Here is an 8,700-nt window from a genome sequence, read left to right on the forward strand (position 1 = left end):
TACTGGCGTTTGAACGCCAGCAACATCTTCCTCCAGGGTGTGCTATTTTTCTTCCTGTTTTTCATTTTGTTTTTGCTTTTTTCATTGATTTTGTGACTTCTTATGATCATCAACCTACAAAAAAGATAAAATAACAAAAGGAAATAGATAATTATAAAACATTGGGTTGTCTCCCAACAAGCGCTTCTTTAATGTCATTAGCTTGACAGAGGACTCTCATGGAGCCTCACAGATACTCAGAGCCATGTTGGAACCTCCCAACACCAAACTTAGAGTTTGACTGTGGGGGTTCAACACCAAACTTAGAGTTTGGTTGTGGCCTCCCAACACCAAACTTAGAGTTTGACTGTGGGGGCTCTGTTTGTCTCTGATTTGAGAGAAGCTCTTCATGCTCCTTCTCCATGATGACAGAGGGATATCCTTGAGCCTTAAACACCAAGGATTCTTCATTCACTTGAATGATCAACTCACCTCTATCAACATCAATCACAGCCTTTGCTGTGGCTAGGAAGGGTCTACCAAGGATGATGGATTCATCCATGCACTTCCCAGTCTCTAGGACTATGAAATCAGTAGGGATGTAATGGTCTTCAACTTTTACCAAAACATCCTCTACAAGTCCATAGGCTTGTTTTCTTGAGTTGTCTGCCATCTCTAGTGAGATTTTTGCAGCTTGCACCTCAAAGATCCCTAGCTTCTCCATTACAGAGAGGGGCATGAGGTTTACACTTGACCCTAAGTCACACAAGGCCTTCTTGAAGGTCATGGTGCCTATGGTACAAGGTATTGAAAACTTCCCAGGATCCTGTCTCTTTTGAGGCAGTTTCTGCCTAGACAAGTAATCCAGTTCTTTGGTGAGCAAAGGGGATTCATCTTCCCAAGTCTCATTTCCAAATAACTTGTCATTTAGCTTCATGATTGCTCCAAGGTACTTAGCAACTTGCTCTTCAGTGACATACTCATCCTCTTCAGAGGAAGAGTATTCATCAGAGCTCATGAATGGCAGAAGTAAGTCCAATGGGATCTCTATGGTCTCATTTTGAGCCTCAAATTCTCATGGTTCCTCATTGGGGAACTCAGAGGAGGTTGGTGCACGCCCATTGAAGTCTTCCTCAGTGGCGTCCACCTCCTCTCTTTCCTCTCCATATTCGGCCATGTTTATGGCTTTGCACTCTCCTTTTGGATTTTCTTCTGTGTTGCTTGGGAGAGTACTAGGAGGGAGTTCAGTAACTTTCTTGCTCAGCTGACCCACTTGTCCTTCCAAATTTCTGATGGAGGACCTTGTTTCATTCATGAAACTTTGAGTGGTTTTGATTAGATCAGAGACCATTGTTGCTAAGTCAGAGGTATTCTGCTTAGAACTCTCTGTCTGTTGCTGAGAAGATGATGGAAAAGGCTTGTTATTGCTAAACCTGTTTCTTCCACCATTATTGTTGTTGAAACCTTGTTGAGGTCTCTCTTGATTCTTCCATGAGAAATTTGGGTGATTTCTCCATGAAGAATTATAGGTGTTTCCATAGGGTTCTCCTAGGTAATTCACCTCTTCCGTTGAAGGGTTCTCAGGATCATAAGCTTCTTCCTCAGATGAAGCATCCTTAGTACTGCTTGGTGCATTTTGCATTCCAGACAGACTTTGAGAAATCAAATTGACTTGTTGAGTCAATATCTTGTTCTGAGCCAGTATGGCATTCAGAGTATCAATCTCAAGAACTCCTTTCTTCTGATTTGTCCCATTGTTCACAGGATTCCTTTCAGAAGTGTACATGAATTGGTTATTTGCAACCATTTTAATCAGTTCCTGAGCTTCTGTAGGCGTCTTCTTCAGATGAAGAGATCCTCCAGCAGAGCTATCCAGAGACATCTTGGATAGTTCAGAGAGACCATCATAGAAAATACCTATGATGCTCCATTCAGAAAGCATGTCTGAGGGACATTTTCTGATTAATTGTTTGTATCTTTTCCAAGCTTCATAGAGGGATTCTTCATCCTTCTGTTTGAAGGTTTGGACTTCCACTCTAAGCTTACTCCATTTTTGAGGTGGAAAGAACTTTGCCAAGAAGGCATTGACTAGCTTTTCCCAAGAGTCCAGGCTATCTTTAGGTTGTGAGTCCAACCATATTCTAGCTCTGTCTCTTACAGCAAAAGGGAATAGCATCAGTTTGTAGACCTCAGGGTCAACCCCATTAGTCTTGACTGTGTCACAGATTTGCAAGAACTCAGCTAAAAACTGATGAGGATCTTCCATTGGAAGTCCATGGAACTTGCAATTCTGTTGCATTAGAGAAACTAATTGAGGCTTAAGCTCAAAGTTGTTTGCTCCAATGGCAGGGATAGAGATGCTTCTCCCATAGAAGTCGGGAGTAGGTGCAGTGAAGTCACCCAGCACCTTCCTTGCATTGTTGGCATTGTTGTTGTTTTCGGATGCCATGTGTTTTTCTTCTTTGAAGAATTCGGTCAGGTCCTCTAAAGAGAGTTGTGCTTTGGCTTCTCTTAGCTTTCTCTTCAAGGTCCTCTCAGGTTCAGGGTCAGCTTCAACAAGAATGTCTTTGTCTCTGCTCCTGCTCATAAGAAAGAGAAGAGAACAAGAAAATGTGGAATCCTCTATGTCACAGTATAGAGATTCCTTGAAGTGTCAGAGGAAAAGAAAAATAGAAGAAGGAGGTAGAAGAATTGATTAGTTAGAAGAATTCAAACTTGATTAGTTAGAGTTCGAATTGTGCATTAAGAAGGAGTAGTACTCCATAAATAGAAGGATGTGAGAAGGAGGGAAGAGGTTTTTCGAAAGTTAATTAAAAGGATGTCAAAAACATTTTAAAAATTGATTGATAATTTTCGAAAATTCAAAGTGAAAAAGAAATCAAGTGATTTTTGAAAAAGATTTTGAATTTAGAAGTTAAAAAGATTTGATTGAAAACTATTTTGAAAAAGATGTGGTTGAGAAGATATGATTGGTTTTTTTTTTAAAAAATGTGATTGAGAAGATATGATTTGAAAACAATTTTAAAAGATTTGATTTTGAAAATTAGTAACTTGCCTAACAAGAAAAGATATGATTCAAACATTAAACCTTTCTCATCAGAAAAGGCAACAAATTTGAGATGTTCAATCAAATCATTAATTGTTAGTAAGTATTTTTGAAAAAGGAAAGAAATTGATTTTGAAAACATTTGATTGAAAAGATATGATTTGAAAAAGATTTGATTTTGAAAAACTTTGAAAACTTGAAAAAAAATTGATTTGAAAACAAAATCTTCCCCCTAGCACCATCCTGGCGTTAAACGCCCAGAATGGTATCCATTCTGGCATTTAACGCCCAAAATGCACCCTTTTTGGGCGTTAAACGCCCAACCAGGTACCCTGGCTGGCGTTTAAACGCCAGTCTGTCTTCTTCACTGGGCATTTTTGAATGCTCAACTTTTTCTGTATAATTCCTCTGCAGCATGTTCTGAATCTTCAATTCTTGTATTATTGACTTGAAAAGACACACATTAAAAATATTTTTGGATTTTTTTTTAATAATCAAAATGCAACAAGAATCAAATAACAATGCATGCAAGACACCAAACTTAGCAGTTTGTATACTACTGACACTATATGAGACACATAAACACTCAAGCCAAAAGAATTCAAAGATCAGAGTAAGAAATCATCAATAATTACTTGAAGATCCTTAAGACACATGAATGAATGCATGCAATTGACACCAAACTTAAGATGAGACACTAGACTTAAGCAAGAAACATCAAATATTTTTGGTTTTTATGATTTTGTAATTTTTTTTTTTTGTGTTTTTCGAAAATTAAGTGGAAAAAGATATCAAAATTCTTAATGAGAATTCCAGGAATCAGTGCAATGCTAGTCTAAGACTCCGGTCCAGGAATTAGACATGGCTTCACAGCCAGCCAAGCTTTCAAAGAAAGCTTCGGTCCAAAACACTAGACATGGCCAAAGGCCAGCCAAGCCTTAGCAGATCACTGCTCCAAAAGCAAGATTGATAAAAATCAACAAGCTCTTGTGATGATAAGTTGAAACCTCGGTCCAATGAGATTAGACATGGCTTCTCAGCCAGCCAGATTTCAACAAATCATCATGAAACTCTAGAATTTATCTTCAAGAATTTCGAAAAAAAAAATACCTAATCTAAGCAACAAGATGAACCTTCAGTTGTCCAAACCGAACAATCCCAGGCATTGTTACCAAAAGCTTGCTCAAAACTTGAACAATCCCCGGCAACGGCGCCAAAAACTTGGTGCGCGAAATTGTGAACAATACTTTTCACAACTCTCATAATCCCCGGTCATGAACTCCAAAAACTTGGTGGCTCAATTCCATGGCATTACACAACTTCGCACAACTAACCAGCAAGTGCACTGGGTCGTCCAAGTAATACCTTACGTGAGTAAGGGTCGATCCCACGGAGATTGTTGCTATGAAGCAAGCTATGGTCATCTTGTAAATCTTAGTCAGGCAGACTCAAATATATGATGGTGATGAACAAAAATAACATAAAAGATAAAGATAGAGATACTTATGTAATTCATTGGTAGGAACTTCAGATAAGCGTATGAAGATGCCTTTCCTTCCGTCTCTCTGCTTTTCTACAGTCTTCATCCAATCCTTCTTACTCCTTTCCATGGCAAGCTCGTGTAGGGTTTCACCATTGTCAGTGGCTACCTCCCATCCTCTCAGTGAAAGCGATTGGCATATGCCCTGTCACGGCATAGCGGAATTCAGCTGTCGGTTCTCGGTCAGGCCGAAATAATATCCATTGATACTTTTGCGTCTGTCACTAACGCCCCGCCTGCTAGGAGTTTGAAGCACGTCACAGTCATTCAATCATTGAATCCTACTCAGAATACCACAGACAAGGTTAGACCTTCCGGATTCTCTTGAATGCCGCCATCAGGTCCTGCCTATACCACGAAGACTCTGATCTCACGGAATGGTTGGCTCGTTTGTCAGGCGAGCACTCGGTTGTCAGGCGATCAACCATGCATCGTGCAATCAGGAATCCAAGAGATATTCACTAGAGCCTTGGTTGCTTGTAGAACAAGAGTGGTTGTCAGTCACCTTGTTCATGAGTGAGAATGATGATGAGTGTCACGGATCATCACATTCATCAAGTTGAAGAACGAGTGATATCTTAGAACAAGAACAAGCGGAATTGAATGGAAGAACAATAGTAATTGCATTAATACTCGAGGTACAGTAGAGCTCCACACCTTAATCTATGGTGTGTAGAAACTCCACCGTTGAAAATACATAAGCATAAGGTCTAGGCATGGCCGAATGGCCAGCCTCCCAATGATCTAAGATAGCATAAAACAAAGATAGCTACCAAAAGTCCTTTTCAGTCTCCGGATCAGATTTTTGCTCAGAACCTTTAATTTCAGCCAGAAAATACCTGAAATCACAGAAAAACACACAAACTCATAGTAAAGTCCAGAAAAGTGAATTTTAACTAAAAACTAATAAAAATATACTAAAAACTAACTATATCATATCAAAAACATACTAAAAACAATGCCAAAAAGCGTACAAATTATCCGCTCATCAATAACATGAATGTAGCATAAGCCAAATAGGCAACATAACTAATACAAGCAAGCATTAATGGTATCTAAAAATAAGAGATAATTATAAAGTAAAAGAACATTGAACCTGGGATCGAGAGTTACTCCTAAAACTAAGAGAAGTCCTAAATCCTAAATCCTAAAGAGAGAGAGGAGAGAACCTCTCTCCAAACAAGATCTAAATCATGGAAAGTGACTAAAAAATGCCGAGCTCCTTGAATGGATGCATTCCTCCAATTTATAACCTCCAATCTATGCTGTCTGTAATTGGATCTGGGCCAAAAGGGCTTCAGAATTTGCTGGGACGTATTTTGTAAATTCTGGTACGAGGCCTCTGTCACGCGTCCACGTGGGTCACGCAGTCGCGTCATCTGGAGTTCTTCTTATCACGCGGTCGCGTTGGTCATGCGTCCGCACCGTATGCGATTCGCTCAAGTTGCGCGGTCGCATCAGTCATGCGGCCGCGTCGCTGCTTCTTTGCTCTCGGCACGTGATCGCGTCGTCCATGCGATCGTGTGGATGCCAGTTTCTTCAAAACTCCGTTTTGCACTTTCCTTCCATTTTTGTACGTTTCCTTTTCCATCCTTTAAGTCATTCTGCCTTAGAAGATCTGAAACTACTCAACACACTTATCACGGCATCGAATGGAAATAAAGGTAATTAAAATAATTAATTTTAAAGCATAGTAAACATGTTTTTCACATACATCACATAATAAGGAAGGGAAAGTAAAACCATGCAATTAATATGAATAAGTGGGTGAAGGATTGAATAAATCACTCAGATTAAACACAAAATATATCATAAAATATGGGTTTATCACCCTCCATCGGAGTTAGTAGTTTTGAGTTGAATCCTTAGCTCATTATCATGGTGCAGCAAAGTTTCCAGTATTCCGGTCTTCCACAAGAAGAACCTACAGAGTTTCTGGCACAGTTCTTACAAATTGCTGACATAGTACATGATAAGGAAGTAGATCAGGATGTCTACAGATTGTTACTGTTTCCATTTGCTGTAAAAGACCAAGCTAAGAGGTGGTTAAATAACCAACCTAAGGCTAGCATGAGGACATGGAAACAGCTGTCAGAAAAATTCCTAAATCAATATTTTCCTCCAAAACGGATGACACAGCTAAGGCTGAACATCCAAGGCTTTAAACAAGGAGATAACGAATCTCTTTATGATGCCTGGGAGAGATACAGAGAGATGCTAAGAAAATGCCCCTCTGAAATATTTTCAGAGTGGGTGCAGTTAGACATCTTCTATTATGGGCTTACAGAAAAAGCTTAGATTTCTCTAGACCACTCAGCTGGTGGATCTATACACATGAGAAAGACAATTGAAGAAGCTCAAGAGCTCATTGATACAGTTGCCAGAAATTAGCATCTGTATCTAAGTAGTGAATCTTCCATGAAAGAAGAGGCTAAAACAGTAACTGCTGAACTCAGTCCTGCAAAACAAATTACTGAATTTAATTAGCAATTAGATTTTCTAACAAAACAGCTAGCCGAATTCAAGGAGATACTACAAGACACAAAAATGGCTAATATGAATATAGAAGTGCAGTTGAAGCAAACAGAACATCAGTTATCAAAACAAATAACAGAAGAGTGCCAAGCAGTTTAATTAAGAAGTGGAAAAATATTAAATACCTCACTTCAAAGCAGCAGGAAGCCAAGAAATGAACAAACTACAATCCAAAATCCCTCTGAGGACAGTAAGAGCCCAGAGAGGAATAATTCTGGCGCTCAAATGCTAGAAAAGGGTGGAGAGCTGGCGTTAAACGCCCAACCCATGCTCAGTTCTGGCATTCAAATGTCAGAAACAGGCAAGGAGTTGGTGTTAAACGCTCAAAGGAAGCTCAGTTCTGGCGTTCAAACGCCAGAAACAGGTAAGGAGTTGGCGTCCAACGCCAATCCAGCTTCCAACCTTGGCATTCAAACGCCAGTGAGGGATCAGACACATACAAGTGCTGATAGCAACCCCTCTAAAATGGCTTCTCCAACCACATCTGTAGAAAATAAACCTGCAGCAACTAAGGTTGAGGAATACAAAGCCAAAATGCCTTATCCTCAGAAACTCCGCCAAGCGGAGCAGGATAAGCAATTTGCCCGCTTTGCAGACTATCTCAGGACTCTTGAAATAAAGATTCCGTTTGCGGAGGCACTTGAGCAAATACCCTATTATGCTAAGTTCATGAAAGAGATCTTAAGTCATAAGAAGGATTGGAGAGAAACTGAAAAAATTTACCTCACTGAAGAATGCAATGCAGTCATTCTGAAAAGCTTACTAGAAAAGCTTAAAGATCCCGGAAGCTTTATGATACCATGTACATTAAAGGGTACTTGTACCAAGCAAGCTCTATGTGATCTTGGAGCAAGTATCAACCTAATACCTGCATCTACTATCAGAAAGCTTGGTCTGACTGAGGAAGTCAAACCAACCTGGATATGTCTCCAACTTGCTGATGGCTCCATTAAATACCCATCAGGCGTGATTGAAGACATGATTATCAAAGTTGGGCCATTTGCCTTTTCCACTGACTTTGTGGTGCTGGAAATGGAGGAGCACAAGAGTGCAACTCTCATTCTAGGAAGACCTTTCCTAGCAACTGGACGAACCCTCATTGACGTCCAAAAAGGGGAATTAACTCTGAGAGTCAATGAAGACGAGTTTAAGTTGAATGTTGTCAAAGCTATGCAGTATCCAGACACCTCAAATGACTGTATGAGCAATGATATTATTGACACTCTGGTGGAAGATGTCAATATGACTGAGAGTCTCGAATCAGAGCTAAAGGATATCATTAAGGATGTTCAGCCTGATATGGAGGAACCAGAGGAAATAATAGAACCTCTAAAAATCCTTCAGGAAGAGGAGAAACCTCCTAAACCCGAGCTCAAACCATTACCACCATCCCTGAAATATGCATTTCTGGGAGAACGTGACACTTTTCCTGTAATCATAAGCTCTACCTTAGAGCCACAGGAAGAGGAAGCACTAATTCAAGTGCTGAGGACACACAAGATAGCTCTTGGGTGGTCCATCAGTGATCTTAAGGGCATTAGCCCAGCCAGATGCATGCACAAGATCCTATTGGAGGATGACGCTAAGCCAGTGGTTCAAC

Source organism: Arachis stenosperma, chromosome 2 (assembly GCF_014773155.1).
Source record: "Arachis stenosperma cultivar V10309 chromosome 2, arast.V10309.gnm1.PFL2, whole genome shotgun sequence".
NCBI classification, from domain to species: domain Eukaryota; kingdom Viridiplantae; phylum Streptophyta; class Magnoliopsida; order Fabales; family Fabaceae; genus Arachis; species Arachis stenosperma.